The sequence below is a fragment of the Theropithecus gelada genome, chromosome 8 (genome assembly GCF_003255815.1).
Source record: "Theropithecus gelada isolate Dixy chromosome 8, Tgel_1.0, whole genome shotgun sequence".
NCBI lineage: Eukaryota > Metazoa > Chordata > Mammalia > Primates > Cercopithecidae > Theropithecus > Theropithecus gelada.
This window is the reverse complement of record NC_037676.1, coordinates 5,637,758-5,660,791: the sequence shown is the minus strand read 5'-3', so window position 1 is coordinate 5,660,791 and position 23,034 is coordinate 5,637,758.

Here is a 23,034-nt window from a genome sequence, read left to right as displayed (position 1 = left end):
GGTGTGGTGGTGGGTGCCTGTAGTCCCAGCTACTCAGGAGGCTGAGGCAGGAGAATCACTTGAACCCAGGAGTTGGAGGCTGCAGTGAGCCAAGATTGCACCACTGCACTCCAGCCTGGGTGTCAGCAAGATCCTGTTTAAAAAAAAGAAAAAAATGATGCTGAGTCTCAGTCACCTGAACAAAAAAAATACTTCTGTACTTCTATGTTCTTCCAAAGACTTTCAAATCGACTGTGACCTCAGTAGGATAGGAGGTCCCTGATAATAACTAACACCCATAGAGCAGCAGTGCCTTGTGGGGGGAAATGAGTGAGACCCATTGAGGACATCAGATTCAGTGCCTCAGATGGTCTCATGAGGAGCCTCTGCTTAGGCTGGTTTCTAATTTTAGGAGTAAATCTGCATCACTAGCAATGCTGTATAACAGGAAATCTATCAGTACTGGGGGCCAGTGTGTTAGACTTTACTACTCAGCACTACAAATAGCTTCTCCAACAGGAGGCCTCTTCTGTGTCAACCATGGAGCTATGTTTTCTTTCCTTTAATTACTCAGAGCATGTTTTCTTCAGTTCTAGTACAATACTAGAAATAAATCTTGATTTTGCAAGAGCATCCTGAATCTCCTATTTGAGATTTATAAGTACAAGATGATTGCTTTAGGAGATGGTTTTCCTTTTTCTATTTTTTTTTTTTTTTTTGTATTCTACAGAATGCTTAACACTATGCATTACATGCAATTAGGTGCTCAGTCATTATTTGTTGAATAAGCAAATACAAGACTCTCACAATTTCTTAAATATTTAGAGTTCAAATGTAGCCATTTGTTATTGCACCTTTAAGTCAGCTTATTCGAGTACTAAGGTATTTTAATCTGTCACAAATAGTTCCCATTTAGGGTATTTTGTTATAATAGTGCCATTATTGGCATGGCCTTTTGATAAACCTATTAAATATTACACATTCTCTGAGATTCTTGTTGTCTACTCAAGACAATGGAACTGAAATATTGGTAGTTTTTACATATTAGAAAAAATACAATTATTCAAAAAGAAAAAAAAATAACATTATAAAGAACATGTTTAAAAATGGTGCCTATAAAAAACACCATATAGGAAAAAAAAATGCTATCCATGAAGTGGAAACCATACAACCTGAAAGTGCATTTATAAACTGCTTTCTTCCATTTTCTTTTGTAGTCATGGAGAAGGCATGCTTGGGTGACAGTTTATTTACCCACTTCCTCTAAGTTTGTTCTTATAATTTTGCATTTCCTACTTCATAGTCTATCCAGTGAAATCTACCCAACACCAAGGATGGTACCTTGAGAGATAAATGCTCTAACCAAATATTTACTGGTAGGTATGTATGTATATACGTACGTATGTATTTGAGATGGAGTCTTGCTCTGTCACCCAGGCTGGAGTGCAGTGGCACGATCTCGACTCACTGCAACCTCCGCCTCCGAAGTTCAAGCATTCTCTGCCTCAGCCTCCCAAGTAGCTGGATTACAGGCACCCACCACCACACCTGGCTAAGTTTTGTATTTTTAGTAGAGATGGGGTTTCACTATCTTGGCCAGACTGGTCTTGAACTCCTGACCTCATGATCCACCCGCCTTGGCCTCCCAAAGTGTTGGGATTACAGGTGTGAGCCATCGTGCCCAGCCTTTATTTCAATTTTTATTTTAAGTTCTGGAATACATGTCCAGGATGTGTGGGTTTGTTACAAAGGTAAACATGTGCCATTGTGGTTTGCTGCACCTATCAACCCATCACCCAGGTATTAAGCCCACGTGCACCAGCTATTTTTCCTAATGTTCTACCTCCCCCCACCCCACCCCTGAAAGGCCCCAGTGTGTGTTATTCCTGTGTCCATGTGTTCTCATTGTTCAGCTCCCACTTATAAGTGAGAACATGCGGTATTTGACTTTCTGTTCCTGTATTAGTTTGCTGAGGATAATGGCTTCCAGCTCCATCCTGATTTGAATAGACATCCCTAAGCCAGTCAAGATAAACAGAGGTAAAATTGATTGTAAAATGGATAGAACAATGTCCTTGAAATAGAAAAGGGTTAATAGATTTTCCTTCCCATGAAGTCTGATTTAAGAATCATATTAGTTAGAGGGGGAAAAACAAAACCAACTAGCTTCTAAAATAGATAAATCCATAAAATCTGATAGTCTTAAAACAACAGAATTCTTTCTTTCCCACAGAAAGTTGAAAAGAGATACTCCTGGTTGTCAGGTAGACTGAGAAACTCCTAGGCTCCCCCCACATCATGGCACTGCCCCCTGCTGGGGTTCAGAGTCCTTGCGTTTTGCCAGTAGGTAAAGAGAGCACACTCATCATGTCCATTTCCCTCCCTAATTTTTTACAATTTTTTTTTATAGAGATGGGGTTTCACCATGTTGGCCACCATGCTGGTCTTGAACTCCTGATCTCAAGTGATCCACCCACCTCAACCTCCCAAAGTGCTAGAATTGCAGGCCTGAGCGACTAGGCCTGGGCAACTTAGCATCCTGGCTAGAAACCAGTCATGTGCTGACCACACTGAAAAAGGGAGGCTGAGATAGGTAGAATAATCATACACCTAGAGAGGAAAGTAAGTAAATGATGTGCATGCTCTTCCTTGTTACATATCTTAGTATCTCTGCCACTGATAGGGTCTAACACGCCTTTTCCAAAGATCTCCAGGAATATGTGAGGATTCGTGTGTGAATACAGCACAGAAATGATACAGACTCTGTATGAGATAAATATTTCATTTTTAAATTGTCCAACAATTCTTTTCTGCAGACTTTATTTTCTTGAAAAATTGATTTTTTGGTAATATTCACAATCGCCTCATGAGAAAAAGTTGCTGTTGCTGTCACTAATCCAGATTTCTCAAAAATGTAATTTTCTAAAGAAATAGGTCAAAGAAATTTTTTCTGTGTACTTCTTTGCTTAAATGTATGTTTGTTCCAGCCCCTATGTCAACTTGCCCTTGTCTTGATGACCCAGACCTGCTCCAAGCCCTATGCGTCCACCTCTCTTTTTGCCCAACACTTTGATACAAGTTCTCTTTGTTTTTCTCAAGTTAAGTCACAATGACTTCAACTCTGGTTAGATTCTAACTTGCTGCATCATAAAGCTGTCCCCAGCATAATTTAGGAAGCATGGGATCGCTGTATTTGTAACCCAACAGATGTCTAGGAAGTTAAACTTCCCCTGGGGTATGGTGCCATGTAATTTGGAACTCTTGGAAAGTGGTCCAGTATTTATCATTTCTGCTATCACTTCATCCCAGGGGATTAGAGCAGATGCAGTCAATGCCCACTGGGTTTTCTCCTCTTCTGTTCATTCTTTATAGCCTTCCTTAAACACTCAATAATTTTTACTAACAAACTACAGTCCCTTGGCAATACAAGTCAAAATAGCACCTTGAATATAACTAATTCTTCCTAAAAAGGTCAAAAGGAGTCATGCGTGACATATTTCCAATATGCTGCATGAGACACAGAAGATGATCTTGCCTTCACTATAGTCAGAATGTTGACAATCCAGAAGTAACACTGCTATTATCTGCTAATAATATATTAAATGTGTGTATGCCATCTCACTGCTCAAAATGAGAATTCACAGGAAAAAAAGGAATATGGATTTTTAACAGGGGTAATTAAATTTTGCCATTCTTCTAAATACTAACTATCCTCTAATGTGCTGTTATTTAAATTGATTTGCATTGTACCAAGTGAATTGTCCACCATCCAACTGGAATGCAGCATCTTCTTTATTCTTAAAATCCTCTCACCTTGCTCTTTGCTTAAATACACACACACACACACTCCACAACCCTCTGCAATCCAAACTATACAGAACTGACATAAAATTGAGACAAAGGTACAGAAGCCAAAACTCCATACCATAGTTTGTGAGACATAATGCTATAACCAACAATGATTTGTGATGTGATTTGTGCTTGTTGATTTGCCAAGGCGAAACAGACTCAATTCAGAAATTAGAATCTGAGTGTAATGAGAACCTGACAAGCCTTTAACTAGAACAGAAGGAAAAATTATTATTATAGGATCATAAAGTCAACTCTACCAGTACGAACCCTACAGAGGGGCCAAAAATTCTTGGCAATGTTCTTCAGTCACAAAACACACAAGATTCATTAGAACAAGATATATTTCCTCTTCCTGAGCAGTTGTGAGACCAGCTTTGTTTTGAAGATCTTATGATCACATACACATAAAAAGATTTCCATATTCCTAGGTCATGGTTCTATATAAATAATCATCTGATTCACCTATTAACTGCATAAGCTATTCAAAATTAAAATGTATAGTGTATATTAAACAATATATTTGTTTTGGAACTTTAATGTTTACTACATAGATTTTGAATTTGGAGGTAGTTTTAGGAAAGCTTCCCTTCCTAGAGAATTACTTTCCATAGCACTAAAATGAAGCTGTGAAAGGAAAGGACCTTGTTGTCCAGGTTGTGTATCACGGTCATTCATGTATCACCAGGATCTAGTATAAGACCAGGCACATGGCAGATGCACAAAAATTTTGTGCCTTTCAATAATTAATTATAAGTTTATTGTGGAGGGTGCATTGTTCTTTATTTTCACAAATGTTTCACTTGTATGCCAGAGAAGATCAACAAGTCAAGCATTGGAGATTGGTTTAACTCTTTTATATTCTGGTAATAATGTGGCATACCAGTTCCAAGGGGAACAAATTGATTCATCAAAAATTGGCATATCAAATTCTTTCCCTCTAGTTCAGCCAAAGGCCAGAAAATGAACTTCATGTTGGTTCCTCACATTTCTAAACATCTTTCTTTACATACTTCTGTATGGTCTGAAAACACAATTCACTAGGAAACATTTTTTTAAATGGATGGTTACGATAGCATCCTAGGCTCAACTGTACTATGATTCCTATCAGGAGGTATCTTCTCTAATTTCTCCTGCATGGTTTCTAAACATTAAGTCCTGTCTTCAGTCATGTGAATCTGTACAATAAAATGAGTTCAATCATATCAGATCCCTATTTTGATCATATCACTATACAAGGAGTTGCTTTTTCTAAGCTGTGCTAAGGAAGCGTAAGTGGCCACCTGCTGTTCAGAGTTTTCTGTCTTTGTCCTCAAAGCTATTCAGAGTGCTTGTGTTTCATTTTAAGCATCCTTAGGAATAATACAGCAGAAAGATAATTTCACAAAATATCATTTTCTCTATGACTGTCAAAATATTGAATCGATGGGCATTTATCTGCCATACACTTCCTAGGTTTTTGCCCATGTCTCACTGTATCAGGTACTGAGACCTGCAGTGTGGAAAAAGGAGAGATTTGGATGTTGAACTTCCAGAGAACTTCAAGCACCCTCACCGTCTTCTGGGGAAAGTGATACTAATGAGATGCCATTTTCTTATAACCTAGTTTTAGGTATCTATGTAGATAAACCAAGACCAAGAGGCTCCCTATGCTGCCCAGCATCCTACCTGGAATTCCCACTTCCCGAAAATTCCACATGCCCACTCTGAATGCAAAGCCTTTCCCTATTCCCTACCCTGCCTTTCCTTGTCTACCTGAAAATGCCTACTCATCTTCCCAGGCTCCAGCTGAAGCTCAGGAAACTCTGTTGGTCCTTCGTGGCCCTCTCAGTCACCAGTACAATCACTCTTGTCTTCATACCGACGCTATGTACCCTGCATAGATATTGAAATTTGATTATTCTCTATTAGATTCTGAGATTCTTAATGAAAGAGCCATTTGTGTACATACAAAGCAGAGTGTTCTGTCAGTATATGACAGAGGCTCAGTAAATACATGTTGAGTGAATGAACAAATGAATCATGAATGTCAAATGAGGCATTAACTCATTAAGTTCCCCTAAGAACCTCCTGAATAGTTTACACTTAGTTGTGAAAATGTAGTTGACCTTTTTTAATCTGTTAATATCTGTTGAGATACTTAACAGTAGAAATAAACAAATATATATTATTTGGTAGGATAGTCATAGTGAAGGGAACCAAAAGAAAGGCTAAAAACCTTAAGAGTCAACAAAAGGCAAAGTCAGAGGAGCTCTTGGAATTTAGATAATTGATAGATGCCACTATCAGGATGAATAAGCTTCTGTTGATTTCAGACTTTGTGTCACTAAAATTCCAGGAGGGCACCTGATTGGATCACGTGCCAACCTTCTACAATGAGACCAAGTCAATTTCCTTTTTATTTTTCAGGATATCCAATTATTCCAATTTGCCCAGAACACTTCAACTTGTTTTTACACTACTTTATTGAGGTATGATAGATATACAAAGTGTATGTATATTCAGTGTATGCAACTTGACAAGTTTAGAGATAAGTATATACTCATCAATGTATCACCATAATCCATGCCATAAACCTATCCATCACCTCCAAGTTTCCTCCCACCCTATTTTTTTAAATAAGAACAGTTAACGTTATATCTACCCTCTTAGCAAAGGTCTAAGTATCCAACATGGTATCATTAACTATGGGCACCATGCTGCCCCATAGAGCCCTAGGATTTATTCATTTTGCCTGACAGACTTTGTACTCTAATACCTCCCCATTTGTCCCTCTGACAGCCACCATTATCCTCTCTGCACTTCTATGTGTTTGGTTAATTTAGATATTTCATATACGTGCTATCATGTAGTATTTATCCTTTTGTGCTTGCTTTTATTTCACTTAACATAATGTTCTCCAGTTTCATCCATGTTGCTGCAAATGGCAGGATTGCCTTATTTTTTAAGGCTGAGTAATAGTCAATATCATAGTTTATCAATTCATGTATCAATGGGCATTTAGGTTGCTGCCATATCCTGACTATTGTGAATAACAATGCGGTGAGCTTGGCAGTGCAGCTATGTCTTCAAGACCCTGATTTCAATTTCTTTGAATATATGCTTAGAAGTAGTATTGTTGGATCCTATGGTGCTTCTGTTTAAAATACTCATAAACCACATATCTGATACAGGGCTAATATCCAAAATATATAAGCAGCTCTTACAACCCAAAAGTAAAAATACAAATAACCCAATTATAGAATGGGCTAAAGAATTGAAAAGACATTTGTTCAAAGAAGATGTACAAAGGGCAAACATGTATATAAAAATCTGCTCAGCATCGGTATTAGAGAATGCAAATCAAAACTATCATGAGATATCACCTCACACCTGTTACATTGGCCATTATCACAAAGACAAAGGACAAGAAGCGTGGGATGATGAAATGGAGAAAAGGATGATGAAATCCCTATTGCCAGGATTGTAAATTGGTAGAGCCACTATGAAAACAGTCTAGAGGGTCCTAAAAATATTATAAATGAATCAGCTTTCCTGACTCTGCCACATGCACTTTAGGATGGAGGAGGAATGTTTATTCAAAGACAAACTAGTCTGCTGTTATGAAAAGGAAGGTAAAATAGAAATTTGATTTTAAAAACATCCTAATCACCTGGGCACTAAGCCAGGTCTACTTTTGCTTGAATCTTCTATCTTTTATTCTTGTTCTGATAGTAGTTTATTATTTAATCTTTTATTCAATAAATATGTATTAAGGAACTACAATACCAGGAATCATTCAAGCCCTGAGAATACAGCAGTGAATGAATCTGACACATTCCCTGCTTTTATAGATCTTCCATTTTAATGGAAGGACATAGACAATTAACAAATATATTACACAGGTTAAGCATCCGAATGAAAGGGTCCAAAATCCAAAATGTTCCAAAATCCAAAATGTTTTGACCACTGACATGACAACATAAGGAGAACATTTCTACACCCAATCTCTTGTGATGGGATGCAGCCAAAACTTGGTTTAATGCACAAAATAATTTAAACTATTATATAAAGTTACCTTCAGGCTATGTGTATAAGGTATACATAAAACATAAGCTTCATATTTAAACCGGGGTTCCCTCCCCCAAGATATCTCATTATGTAAATGCAAATATTCCAAAATCCAAAACACCTCTAGTCTCAAGCATTTTGAATAAGGGTCAACCTGTATGCCATTTAAAATTAGCAAAATAGAGAAAAATCAATCAGAGAAAGGTAAAAAGTACAAGGCTGAAGGATGCACGTAGTTGATGTTTCATAAAAGATAGGGAAGTTATCTCTGATATGGTGATATTTCAGCAAGAAGAGATGGAAAGTCATAAAGGTAGCTGGGGCAGAGGGTTGGGATTTAGGCAGATGAAGCCAGTGGTGAGAATATTGGAAATTTAAAGTAACAGTGAAGAGGTCAGTGTGTCTGGAATGGAGTGAGGAAGTGAAAACTTATAGGAGAAGGACAATAGGGTTAGCAACAAATCCAAATCATGTAAGGTAGTAATTCCCAGTGACTTTGGTAAGTAATTTGACTTTTATTCTTAGTAAAATAGGAATTTGTGGAACTATTTGGAAGTAGAATGAAAGGAAGGAAGGAACAAATTAAACATATTGGGGGGTAGAATTAACAGGATTTGCTGACAGATTAGATTTGAATGTGAAGAAATGTTTAGCTTGATCAACTGTTAACAATGAGCTTGCATTTATTGAGAAGGAAAGGACATAGAATATAGAAAGAGGAATTTGGGAGGCAGAGTGTGGGGCAGGAATCATGATTTTAGCTATGAACACCCTGATTTTGAAATGTCTGTTGTATGTCGAAGGGAAGATATCCAGTAGACAGAAGGGAGTGTCCATTCATGGGGAAAGGTCTGGCCTGAAGATACAAATACGTAAAATTATCAGCGAAAAAGCTNGGGGCCAAATATAAGCCAGGTTCAGAGAATTATGTCCAGATAATTTGCTCACCCTAAGCAAGGATTGTTTTGTATCTGGTTACTTTATATGGAGTTTGACATGTTGTCCTATGGACACAGTTGTATGAAATTTGAGAATGGCTTTGGAGTAGCTGTTCTCTCCATGTTGTCTTACAGGCACAGTTGTATGAAATTGGAAAATGGCTTTGGAGTAGCTGTTCTCTTCCTCTGCCTGGTCCTGGACATTCACGTGATGAAGAATACTATTAGGTGTCAACCTAAGTAGCAGGTTCTAAGCACATTTCAATGATGTTATCATATTCTTCCCTTATCAGTTAATTTGAATTTTTCTAAACTCCTCAAGCTTGGTAAATACTACTTTAGAAGTTCTATAAAAAGAAAAAAAAAAAGAATAGAGAAATGGATTACCATTAAAACTTGCTTAATATTCACATCATAGGATTTTAAGCACATTGATACTTAGTAGTAGTCATAGTATGCTGACAAAGGCAGTCATACAAGGGATAGTATGTTCCATTTTACTGAAAACAGTTTGTGGAGTTGCATTTCTGCAAGATTATAAAGTAACAGGAAACACTGCTTTTGAAGATATGTTGCCACAAGCTAGCATACTGCAAAATTCACCTGGAAAATTTTAATTCTTCTCTTAGATACAGCAAAGGGAAAGGTGTTTCAGATAAAACACTTCAAGATGTTGGTGGAAAATGGGAACATCCGGTTTAACAACCCTGAAGCCAAGATTTTAAAGAGGTAGTGCAAGAAAGCAATAATCTCAAATTGTTACTCTTTTTCTACCCTTATCTTTTCATCTTCAGACCTGCTATTTTACATGGGTAACACAAACCCTAGCTTGCATGCCACCCCACTCATTCCCTTCAGCCTAATTCTATGTTCCCTCTGTGTGGGGAGACAATTTTTCATGGGTCTCCTGTGTCTCTGTGTCAGTCTTGTGATGTATGGAAGTGACTTCTCCTTGTTCCAGACTATTGTTTCAGGAATGGTTGTATAGCAAATATATTCAGAAGGCAGATTGTCTCTCTCTAAAGCAAAGGGCAGGCAGGCTGATTGCCCATTATAAAAGATTTGGTTTCCCAACCTCAGGCTTCCATTACACATGCAAGTGACATCTGGACTCCATGTATCATCCTGAGGGAATCAGGGCTCAGGAAACTTGCATAAAAATGATGATTCTCTGACTGCCACTCTTGCTGTGGGTACTAACCTGTCCTTCATTGTTGATCCCAGAGGCTCATGGCTTGTACCAGAACCTGGGAAACTATGGAAAGCTAATTTGTTAGTTTGCAAGCAGGGTAAAACCTCAGACCCTTAACAGTTCTTCACACAACACAAACTCCAAAATCAACCAGGTTTGAAAGCTTAGAGTTAAAAACCTCATACAAATTAACTGACAAGTATTGATTATATTAAAGTCAAGTATTGATAATGGCATTTATTGCGATCTCACTAGTTATAAGTGCATTATGTATATATATTACATACATGTATGTATACATGTGTATGTAGCCTTCATTATTATGTATGTATTGTCTCTCTACATACAGAACATCTGAGGTGCAGAGAAAGCAAGTAACTTTCCCCAGTTTACCCAACTAGTACCTAGTGGACCTAAGATTCCAACCCCCTATGCTTGTCCTCTCCACCTGAGCCCTTGCCCACCCTGCTATATATGTCTTTAGTTGATTTCCTTCATTTTCCCTTCATTCTTTGGGCACTATCATTTCTAGCCATCTAGAGAACCAAATATCTCATGGTCTAACTTCACAGTCCCATAGTGAACTAAATTCATAGTGCCTATTGCAAAATAGGCACACAATTTACTGATGTAATACACAAAATTACTAATATAAGCACTCTGAGCTAACCACTCTAAAAATTCCTCTCTTCCCTAAAAAAGCCAAAATGGAAGCCAGGAGAAGAGATTCACTGTAGCTTGAAGGATCTAGGAAAGATTTCTAGAGAATAAAACACAAATTTGAGTAAATTACTGCCATTGAATATTCAGTGGTATTTGGTTTTCTGTTCCCATTTTAGTTTGATAAAGATAATGCCCCCCAGCTCCATCCATGTCTCTGCAAAGGACATGATCTCATTCTTTTTTATAGCTGCATAGTATTCCATGGTATATATGTACCACATTTCCTTTATCCAGTCTATCATTAATGGGCATTTAGACTGCACACCTACAACCATCTAATCTTTAACAAACCTGACAAAACAAGCAATGGGTAAAGAATTCCCTGTGCAATAAATGCTGGGAGAACTGGCTAGCAATAGGTAAAAAAGTCAAATGGGGCCCCTTTCTTACACCACATATCAATATAAAAATCAACTCAACATGGATTAAAAACTTACACATAAAACCAAAACTATTAAAATCCCAGAAGAGAACCTAGGCAATACCACTCAGGACATAGGCAAAGGTAGGTATTTCATAATGAAGATGCCAAAAGCAATTGCAACAAAAGCAAAATTTGACAAATGGGATCTAACTAAACTAAAAGGCTTCTGCGCCAACAAAAGAAACTCTCTACAGAGTAAACAGCCTACAGAATCAGAAGAATATAATTTTATATCTTTCTTGCACAACATATCTCATTGAGAATGCTGTTCTACAAGATTATTGACTATTCATGACATCCTGCTGTAATCCAAAGGTCAGTGGGCTTTTCCATTAGAAATTCTATTTTCTTAATTCAAAATTAGATTCGGAAAGATAAGATTACATTCCAATTTCATAACTGGAATATACTTAAATATAAATTTATAAGCAGCATTTTGAATGATTTTTAAAGCAATTCTAATATGGGGTGCCCTATTTAGCAAATAAAATATAGAATCTACAGTTAAATTATAATTTCAAATAAACAGTATTTTATTAGGATAAATAATATGTCCTGTGTGATATTTGGACATACTCATACTGAAAAAAGTTACCCGTTGTCTATCTGAAATTTATATTCAACTAGTGGTTCTAGATTTTACCTGAAAACACTGTTATTAAAAAGTTACAGAAAGTGGTGAGTTTAAAAGTCACAGAAGTTCAGACTGATGTCAGCTTATCTTTTAGTACAGAAATAGATGTAGATGTATATAGAGATACTCTTACAGATATATAGATATGAATGTAAATTCTGTGTGAACTCTTCATTATCTCATAAAATTATAACATTCCCACATATCCTTTCTTTTTGATTAATAAAGAATAGTGATGCTGAAATTTTATGCAGTTTAAACCATGACCACACTTTCTTGACCTGTAGTTATTATGTATTCTGGAAAGCTGTGCCATAGAACTCTAATTGTTTATCATAAAGGTTATTTCTTTATGTGAATATTCACACTGAATAGTGAACCCCTGAATAATTTCAGAGTAATTTCTTGAAAATAAATTCTTTTATACAGTCTGAACTTATATATTTCTTTTTGGACCAAGTAGTATGACCAAGTGTTTAATAAAATAACCTGTGTATTTTTAACAATTAGATTTTAATTTGATAAAAAGATTACGCTTTACTTAAGGCCCTAATCACAAATAAAGTGTACTGAACAGCTTATCGGCTTTAAGCCCTGCAGACATCTCTGAACTCAGGAGGTATTTAAAGTCCCCTGGACTAGATTGAGTTCCTTCTCTTCCTAGTTTTAAGCACATTTTTGAAGTCAAAGATTAGGTCACTAAAGACATGCAGTAACAGATTCCACAAGAACTGATCTAGTAAAGTATCAGACAGGGATAAAATTTACATGATTTACAATGAGTAACCAGAAAAAGAAAGGCCTAATTAAAGATTTTAAAACAAAAGAAAAAAGGGAAGGAAAACATAATACAAAATGAGAACACACGATTCACCGCAGAAAGACATTTCTGAAGTATCTACTTTCATAATCCCAATAGAAAGCATATCTTTCAAAAAAACTGTATGAAATCTTGGATTATAAGGCTATAGACAGATACTAAAAATATATGGCCAAGAGGCAAACAAAAATCTAAGGAGAGTCAAATTAAATAAGGAATAGTTTGTATTTAATAAAAGCAAAAGTTTAATGATAGAAATATAATGTACACTAGAATCAGTTGAACAGAACCAATACTGTAGAAAATTGAATCAACAGAGCAGATAAAAAGCTTAAGAAACCACCGCATGTTCATGAATAAGAAAGACAAAGAGTTAAACATAATCTGAGAGAAGATATAAAATAGGTATAATTAACATGAAATTGCATGTAATTTGTGTTCCTTGAAAAGACACAGAGTGACAAAAAAGCAACACTAAATGCATAATAGGAAAAAAGAAATTCTGGGATGGAAGGTCTCAATCTGCTAGTTGAAGAGCATTCTGGATAGCAGCAAAATTTCCTTTACAAAATATCGAACATGTAGACCCCATCTGATGAAAGTTTTACACTTGAAGGGAAAGGAAATAATCTTGAAGTATTAAAGTGGAAAAATTAGATCAATGACACATAAAGAAAAATTATGCTGAATGCAGATTTCTTCTTCCTAACATCAGAATTTTTCAGAGTTAAAAATAGAAAAGCACATGACTTAAAATTCTATATTCAGTTATTCAACAAATATTATTAAAGACCATTTTTGTACCAAACAGTGGACTAGGAGTGCTATACTTTTAGATCTTCATTTATGTTTGGAGACAACAGAAGGGTGTATTAGTCTGTTCTCATGCTGCTAATAAAGACATACCTGAGACTGGGTCATTTTTAAAGAAAAAGAGGTTTAATGGACTCACTTCCATATGGCTGGGGAGGCCTCACAGTCATGGTAGAAGGCGAAGGAGAAGCAAAGTCACATCTTACATGGTGGTAGGGAAGACAGAGCTTGTGCAGGGAAACTCCTTTTCATAAACCATCAGATCTCGTGAGACTTATTCACAATTATGGGAACCGTACGGGAAAGACCCACCCCCATTATTCAATTACCTCCCACCGGGTCCCTCCCGCGATAAGTGGGAATTGTGGGAGCTACACTTCAAGATGAGATTTGGGGTGGGGACACAACCAAACCATATCAAAAGGCTTAGAAAGTAGACTTCCTACAGCCCTTGATGGGGGAGTATCCACAGAATGCACCCTGATAAATCACACTGAGGAACTCCAAAGTAGAAAAGCTGCAAAAGTGATATAACTAGAAAATAATCAAACAGACATGCATCTGTTACACTCTGTCCTCTGAGTAGAGATTGTGGCCTTAGCGAGCTGACCTCCTTTCAATGGCTAATACGAAAAGCTAGATGCATTAGTCCAGGATACTTTCCTAACACTGGAAATGGGAAGGTGTTGCAGAGAAATGATTCTGTTATCCTTAAATGGCAGGAGGCACTTTGCTAAGGAGTGGAAGGCAGATGCATTGGTGCTGTATTTCAGTTGCTTACAATTGGATCCTGCTACAGGGTTCCAGAAAACAAAATTGGTCTCTCTGCTCCCAGAGGGTAGCACTCTTCTCCTAGATTATCCAATGTCCAGGGTCCCAAGGAGGGGCCCTGGCCTCCTGGAGCACAGTTTCCTTTTGTATTTTCCTGTCATGTTTCCTCTTTCTCCCCTTTCCCAGCCCCATCCTCCAAAAACTTCCCATGGATCAGGGACAGTGAGTGCCTCATAGTAAGAATGTGCTGCTGTAGGACTCAGTCTAGAGGGAGTTTTGCAGGTTCACTCTACAGAGAGCCCCTCTGCAGATGCTAGACACAGCCACACCTGCCTGTCATAGCCTCAAACCACATATACCACCCTCAGTGGCACTGGCTAAGTTTTGCCATTGGGCCAAAGGATAGAAAGACTGATGAGTAGCACACAATGCCATTTAAACTATTTTCATCTGAATAATTCTTATAGTATGGTTCTAAACCAGAATGCAAACATAATTTTACATGTTGACATGTAAGATTTGTAACCTCATCTCAGTTTTCAGATCAATAACAGCCAGTACTGGTTTAAAATAAATAAGTGTGAAAATTGCCCTGAATTTCATGTGAATGTCAATACAGTTTATTGCTGATATTAGAAAAAAAATTGCCTTGCTTTTAAATAGGTAAACTTTACAGAATGTAAAACAGTGTACTACAGTTTGTAGTCACAAAAATATGAAACCAACCTAAATGCCCATCAACCAATGAGTGGATAAACAAAATGTATATATATATACCATGAAATACTACTCAGCCATAAAATGATATGAAATAATGGCCTTTGCAGCAACTTGCTTGGAGCTGGAGGCCATTATTCTTATTAGAATAACTCAGGAATAAAAACTAAATACTGTATGTTCTCTCTTATACAAGAGAGCTAAGCTATGAGGATGCAAAGGCATGAGAACGATATAATGGACCTTGGAGACTCAGGGGGAAGGGCAGGAGGGGGGTGAAGGATAAAATCCTACATATTGGGTACAGTGTACACGGCTCGGGTGACAGGTGCACCAAAATCTCAGAAATCACCGCTAAATAACTTATCCATGTAACCCAAAACCACATGTTTGGTTCTGTACTCCCCAAAACGATTGAAAATAAAAATAATTAAGTAAAAACAGTGTATTCATCTGCTTGGGCTGCCATAACAAAATACCACAGACTGGGTGGCTTAAACCACAGAAATGTATTTTCTCACAGTTCTGAAGGCTGGAAGTACAAGATCAGAGTGCTGACTGGTTTGGTTTCTGATGAACGCTCTCATTTGGTTTCCAGATGGCTGCTTTCTTGTCTTCTTGATATGTCATCATGACCTCTTTTGGAGCATCTGAGGGAGCTAAGAAGGGAGGTAGGTAAAGCAGGAGAGGAGCAGGGAAGTGGGTGGAAAGGGATATGGAGGTGGAGAGAGAGCATGCAAACAAGAGCTCTGGCTTCTCTTCCTACAAGGACATTAGTCCCATCAGACCAGAGCTCCATATTTATGGTCTCATTGAACCTTAATGACTTCCTTACTCCAAATACAGCCACACTGGGGTTAGGGCTTCAGGATATGAATTTTGGAGTGACCCAAACTGTCAGTCCCTAACAAACAGTATATATCATTTATATATTACAGACAGAGGAAAGGAGTGGTGAGGAAGCTCATTCATGATAAAAGGAATAAGGAAAGACTAAGAAGGCATTAAAAGATGACAGAAGAGAGAGAGACTGTCAGTTAAGACTGTGGGAAAAATGGGAAAAGCTTCTCTTTCAAAGGCAAGACTCTCAGGCTGGATTATTTAATTTCCAAAATAAGCTAGCAACACCACCAAAACAAAGCAATCGACAAACGTTAAAATTAAGTATTCATAAGCTATGTCAAGCAATGATAACCAAAAGGCAAGGATTACAGTATTAAAAAAAAAAGATGTAGAATTCAAAGTTAAAAAGACATTTGTAATAGTTCATTATGAATATATAACAGGAAAACATGCCTTCAAGAATGCATAGCATAGAAATATACAATGCAAAAATTGATTTTTAAAAAAGAGAAATTGATAGGCATGAAAGGGAACCTCTCACTCATTTGCATTTTAAACAAGGAAAATATAGAAAATCTATTAAAATGCATTCAGCATAGGTTAGCTACCACATGAACAGAATGATATAATTTTTACTTGCAACATTCAAGAGAAACAAATGAAAATGTGTTTGAATTAATAAGAGACCTCAATAGGATATATGGATTACAAAATAATATACAAAAACCAACTGCTTCCCTTTATACCATAGATAATCATTAGGAAAACATGATAAATATCCTTTTCCCAAAAACTACTAAAAAATGTTGACAAGAAAATAAACTTTAAAATAGATGTGATAACTACATGAAGAAAACTACAGATCCATATAGAATGTCCTAAGAAATGGCTTAAATAAATGGGAAATTCTTAAACAGCAAGAACTATGACAGAACTGTCAATTTACCCAAATTATAAATTATGTGTCATTCTTTTATGGAATGTCTTTAGTTTGCTAGAGCTGCCATAAGGAAGTGCCACAGGCTGGGAGGCTTAAACAGCCAACTATTTTCTCACAGTTCTGGGGGCTGGAAGTCCAAGACCAAGGCATCAGCAGGGTTGGTTCCTCCTGAGGCCTCTTTCTTTGGTTTGCAGTCGGCCACCTTCTCCCTACATCTTTATGTGGTGTTGCACGTCTGATGTCTCTTTTTTGTGTGTCCTCATATTTTTTAACAAGGATACCAGTCCAGTTGTGTTAGGGCCCACCCTCAAAGCCTCATTTTAACTTAATCTCTTATTTAAAAGCCCCATCTCCAAATTTTATCACATTCTGAAGTTAGGATTTCAACATACGAATTTTTCATGGGAGAACAGAGGACAAAAATCAGCCCATAACAAGAATGTAGCAGGGACTTCCTAAATAATTACCAATTGTGTTTCATCACCTGTCTTCTTCACAGCTGATTTGGATTCTGCTTCAGTGAGTTAGGGGCAGAAGTGATGTGCTCCACTTCAGACCTGGCCATAAAACACACTTTTTTCCCCCTTGAGACAGAGTCTCACTCACTTTGCCCAGGCTGGAGTGCAGCAGTGGTGCAATCTCAGCTCACTGCAACCTCCGCCTCCTGGGTTCAAGCGATCCTCCTGCTAAGTAGCTGGGATTACAGGCATGGACAGACCACCAACCCAGCTAGTTTTTGTATTTTTAGTAAAGTTGGGACTTCACCATGTTGGTCAGGCTGGTCTTGAATTCCTGACCTCAAGTGATCTGCCCACCTCAGCCTCCTAAAGTGCTGGGATTACAGGCATGAGCCATGACACCTGGCTCCTAAAACTCACTCTCAACCATCCCAGTTCTTCCTACTTTCACAGAGACTTTGAAGAACTTGTATTTACATGGCAGCACATTTAAAAAAAAAAAAAGGGTGCCTCGATTTCTGAGTTATCCTAGAAGGCCACACACATACATACACACACTTGCATTAGGTTGTAATAGAAGCAAGAAACAAGTAAAACAACTATTTTTGTTTGGTCATTAATTTTTTCTTTTGTACTGCAGCAAGCATATGTTAGACTAATAGAAAATACACAGAATACACACGATACCACATGTTCTGAAGCATTCCCCATTCAAGAATTTAAAAACTCTTCATAATTGTTAGTTATATCTTCCATTAAGCATTTAAATATTTCATTAAGGAGAGATAATCATCTAATAGTAGTGGAAATATTAAACTCAATAAACATTTTCTTGTGGGAAAACCTACTTTACTTGATAATCAAAGTTATCACAGAAGAAATAGCCCCTTTGAGGAATTTTGAATATAGTATACTCTACAAAATCTCCAAAGATGAAAGAACAAGGCCCTATATAGGGAACAAAGCCCTTGAATAAAGCCCAAGGAATGAAGTAATATGAAAATAAATTAGTGCCTGAGATGCAGCAGCTACATGTCCACGAACATAAAGATCTATTGACAAGAAAATCATGACCAGGTACAAAATCATCACCTTGTAAAACTCTAGGCCACCATAGTTAGGGAAGATGTTTAATAGTGTTACAATGGACAGATGGAAGAGTCAATTATTCTGCCAACTTCTGCTGTAATCCAACCTGAAATGATCCTCCAGCTGAGAGGTTAGGGGCTTTAAACTTTTATCACTAATTTCAAATGTAGACATCAAAGGGCAGAGTCATCAGAGCAGATACAGTCACGTAGCAAAGCCACTGCACTTCTATCAGGAAGTTCTCTCCCAAAAATAACTGAGAGAATGTACAGGGCCCATTGATGAGAAGCTCTTATTATTAGTTTTGATGATAATTTTAATTGAAATTTAGCCCTTGAATGCATGCATACAGAAAGAATGGGACATCTTTGAAAGAAGTAATGAAACTCTCATAAAAAGCCCAAGACCCTTACAAAACAGATTGGAACAAGGAAAGAATAGTGCAGTAGACAAAGAAAGGGCCAAAAATATGGATTAAAAAATGAAAATGAAACTTTGACTATGATGTACTCTATAGAATCTTGCTAAAAATAGGAAGTATTTAGCACAGCTAAAAATTTTTAGGATTGCATTAAGAAGGCTGTAATAGGCCAGACTCAGTGGCTCATGCCTGTAATCCCAGAACTTTTGAAGGCCAAGACGGGTGGATCACCTGACATCAGGAGTTCGAGACCAGCCTGGCCAGCATGGTGAAACCCCATATCTACTAAAAATACAAAAAGTATCCAGGCGTGGTGGCAGGCACCTGTAATCTCAGCTGCTTGCGAGGCTGAGGCAGGAGAATCACTTGAAACTGAGAGGTGGAGCTTGCAGTGGGCTGAGATTGTGCCACTGCACCTCAGCCTGGATGACAGAGCAAGACTCTGTCTTGGGGCAGGGGGGCAGTCTGTGATAGATGTTCTACACGCATGCATATACACACATGCACATATACCTACCACACAAGGTAACTAAACTCTAAAGGGGTGGGGCTTCATCCCATTAGTATAGGTTCAAATATTCCCAACATTTCTTTTGCAAGTATGTCACACCTGAGGAATGTTTTAGCTCATGGCAGCACTGGCTGCTTTCACAACTCCACACATATTTGAAATCTTGGCAGCCAGAAAATATTAAAAAGATGCCATTCTAGCCCTACCTATCGAAAAGATAAATATTGTGCTATCTGAAATTACCAGACAGATATAAGCTGCAGGTTGTTTCCACAATGTTTTGGCATTTGTGGGGAAAAGGTTTATGACCTCGTTTTCCTTTAAAAATTCATAATTTAACATGGGACAAAGATGCCTGAAATAAATAACACGAAACAGCCAATAGACTCCCGATCATTCATGCTACCCAAAAATTTTAAAACTTTCAATAGTATTAAAGTGTGCTTTTAATGATGAGGCATGACATTCTTACCTTGTTTTATGTCATTTCCATCATTCTGAACAAAAATTTAATTTCAATTTAATTTCAACTTATCAAAGTCAAGATTTAAAAAACAGCCTGGGCCGACCACAGTGGCTCACACCTGTAATCCCAGCACTTTGGGAGACTGAGGTGGGCAGATAACCTAAGGTCAGGAGTTTGAGGCCAGCCTGGCCAACATAGTGAAACCTTCTCACTTCTAAAAATACAAAAAATTAGCCGGGCATGGTGGCAGGCCCCTGGAATCCCAGCTACTTGGGAGGCTGAGGCAGGAGAATCGCTTGAACCTGGGAGGTGGAGGTTGTAGTGAGCTGAGATTGTGCCACTGCACTCCAGCCCAGGTGACAGTGCAAGACTCCATCTCAAAAAGAAAAAAAAAAAAAAAAAAAATACACCAGCCTGTGCATGCCAGGAGGCAGAAGGGTTTGGCATGGCTGAAGAATCAGCAGGCAGAGCCCTCAGGCCATGGGTAGAGAGGAGGCTTGACAGCTGGGGCAGGGCTCTGATGTTTGCTGTGACAAGGGCTGTCATTCTGAATGTCCGCAGGTCAAACCACGGCCTCATGCTGAAAAGCTATGCAGAGGAAACTGAAATGAAGAGTAATTAGGAAAAAAATCAAATCAATCATGTGTCTACACTCTCAGAAAAAAACTGAAAGTGTAACACAGCATTGGTCCTATGAAAACAAGTAAAAATTAAAAGTTGCTGGAATCCCTAAAACACTTTAAGCCTTGGGAGAAATGTGACTGTGGTCTGAGTCGTGTAGCACATCATGGTAACTCCTGTACAGCAGAACTCATCCTCATCGTTCTTATTCTGTCCCGATAGCTGGTACCACAGGTGTACACTACCACACCCAGCTAATTTTTGCATTTTTTGTAGAGATGGGGTCTCACTGTGTTGCCTAGACTCAAACTTGGCCTCAAGTGATCCTCCCACCTCAGTCTCCCAAAGTACTGGTATTACAGTCATGCCCCACCACATCCAACCTCGAATCATGTTTTTAAAAGTTAATCCATATAAACAGGTATATTAGTCCGTTCTCACACTGCTATAAAGGACTGCCAGAGACTGGGTAATTTATAAAGGAAAGAGGCTTAATTACCTTACAGTTCCCCATGGCAAGGGTGGCCTTAGGAAACTTACAATCACAGCAGAAGAGGGAGTAAACAGATCCTTCTTCACATGATGGCAGGAAGGAGAAGTGCCAAGCAAAACGGGGAAAAGCCCCTTATAAAACCACCAGATCTCATGAGAACTCACTATCACAAGAATAGCGAGGGGGAAACAGCCCCATGATTCAATTACCTCCCACCAGGTCCCTCCCACAACATGTGGGGATTATGAGAACTACAATTCAAGATGAGATTTGGGTGGGGACACAGCCAAACCATATCAACAGGTGAGAAGCAACTGCCAAATTCTTAAAAAGTTGTAAGAATGAACTACACTGTATTTGTAAGCTTTGCCTCAAATCTCAAATGATATTTTCCCCATCCCTGTTCCCTGCTAAGATATGCCCTTTCTGTGACATAGCAAGGAGCCAATGGCAGGACAGATGCCTCTGTCAAGTGGGACTGGTCAGGGCGCCCCAGAACCACTCATGTTCATTGGCCAAAGCAAGTCACGTTGCTAATTCCAGCCAATGACAGCAGAAAATTATATGTCCCTTAAATGAAAACGAAGTGTAAAAACAATGAAACCTATCCCAATTATCACACAATCTATAAAATCTATACAATGCAGGTAATAATAAAACCTGTTGCTTACCAGACAATAAAGCAGTGCCTAAAATAAACAATGTGACACTGTCAATCAATAGACAAACAGATCAATGAAACATGGTAGAAAAATGCAAAAATAGATGCATGTACATAGAGAATCTTAGTAAATAATAAAGATGACATTTTGAAAACATCGGAGAAAATTGTAGTATGATGTTAGGATAACTAGACAGACATGTTGGAAAAAATGAGGATCGATTGCACTACTGACGTCTAAGAAATACCCGCAGGGACAAACATTTAAACTTGGAAAATGAGATTTAAAATATTAAAAGGGAGAAACTTTTTTTTTTTAATAATCAAGAAGCAAGAAGTCATAAGCAAGATGACATTTCTGAGTAGGCATAAAATCCAAATGTTATAAAAGTGAAGACTAACAAATTTGACTACAAAAATAAATACATAATTTCTACATAGCTAAAAAATAGAACTCAAGGTGAAAAGAAACAAATTGGGAGAAGTATTTGCAATATTGCCACATTGGAAAGGTTAGTCTTTTTAATATATAAAGATCTAAGAATCAAAAAAATAATTCAAACAAGATAAAAAGTTGGGCATTTTACAGAGAAGGAAACATGAATTGTTCTCAAATAAAAGATAATTCTCAACAGTAATGCACAGTAATAATTTCAATGAGGCATATTTCTTCTTTCACACTGAGGAATCTCAATTTTATGACAACATTTTGTACTGATAGAAGTGGGAGTTAATCAGTACTCTCATGTATTGCTGAAGGGAGTGTAAGTTCAATCTCTGTAGAGTTTTGGGCATTATCTACCAACATTTAAAATTCAAAACATTCTTTCACTAAAAATTCTACTTTCAGGTATAGTTTATAGATATACTTACACATATTTGAAATAATGCATGCACAAAGATAGAAACTGTATTCCCTCTGCCACCATTTGAACTCAAAGAACAGAATTAGATTCTAATTCTTGTTCACAGCATGATTTTATCATTCATCCATAAATGGGCATTTTATTAGCTCTCCCTCACAGTGTGGTACTTTCAAATACACCACCTAAAATAAATGCTACAACAATGAAGATAACCAGCTACTTTCCATCTTCTCTCCTTCCCTCACCCAGTTTAACCACCATCATGAAGCCACGTCCATAATATTCTTTCTTACTGTTTTATGGAGGCTAATTGCATCTATATATATATTCCCCAAAAGTATATGTATATGTATCTTTTTAAACTTGGTTATTACTTTTTTAAAAATCTGTGTTTAATCTTATAGAATTTAGTTTTTCATTTAATATTTTTAGCTAAAACCATCCACATTGCTCTGTGCCACTTGCAATTCAGTTGTTTGAGGCACCATTGTGAAATCTGCCAGTTTATTCATGCATTCTTCCATGAATGGGCAGTTGGGTTGTTTCCTGGTCTTTTGTGAATAGCATTCATACATGTGAACATTTTCATTCATGTCTCCTGTTGAACATGTACACTTTTTTTTAGATACATCCAGAACTGCAATTGCTAGGTCGTAAGATAAATATTAAGGTTTAAGAGATAGCCAGTCTGCTTTCCAAAGATATGCCATTTGAGATCGTCACCAGAAATATCTAAGAGATTCTGTGGGTCTATA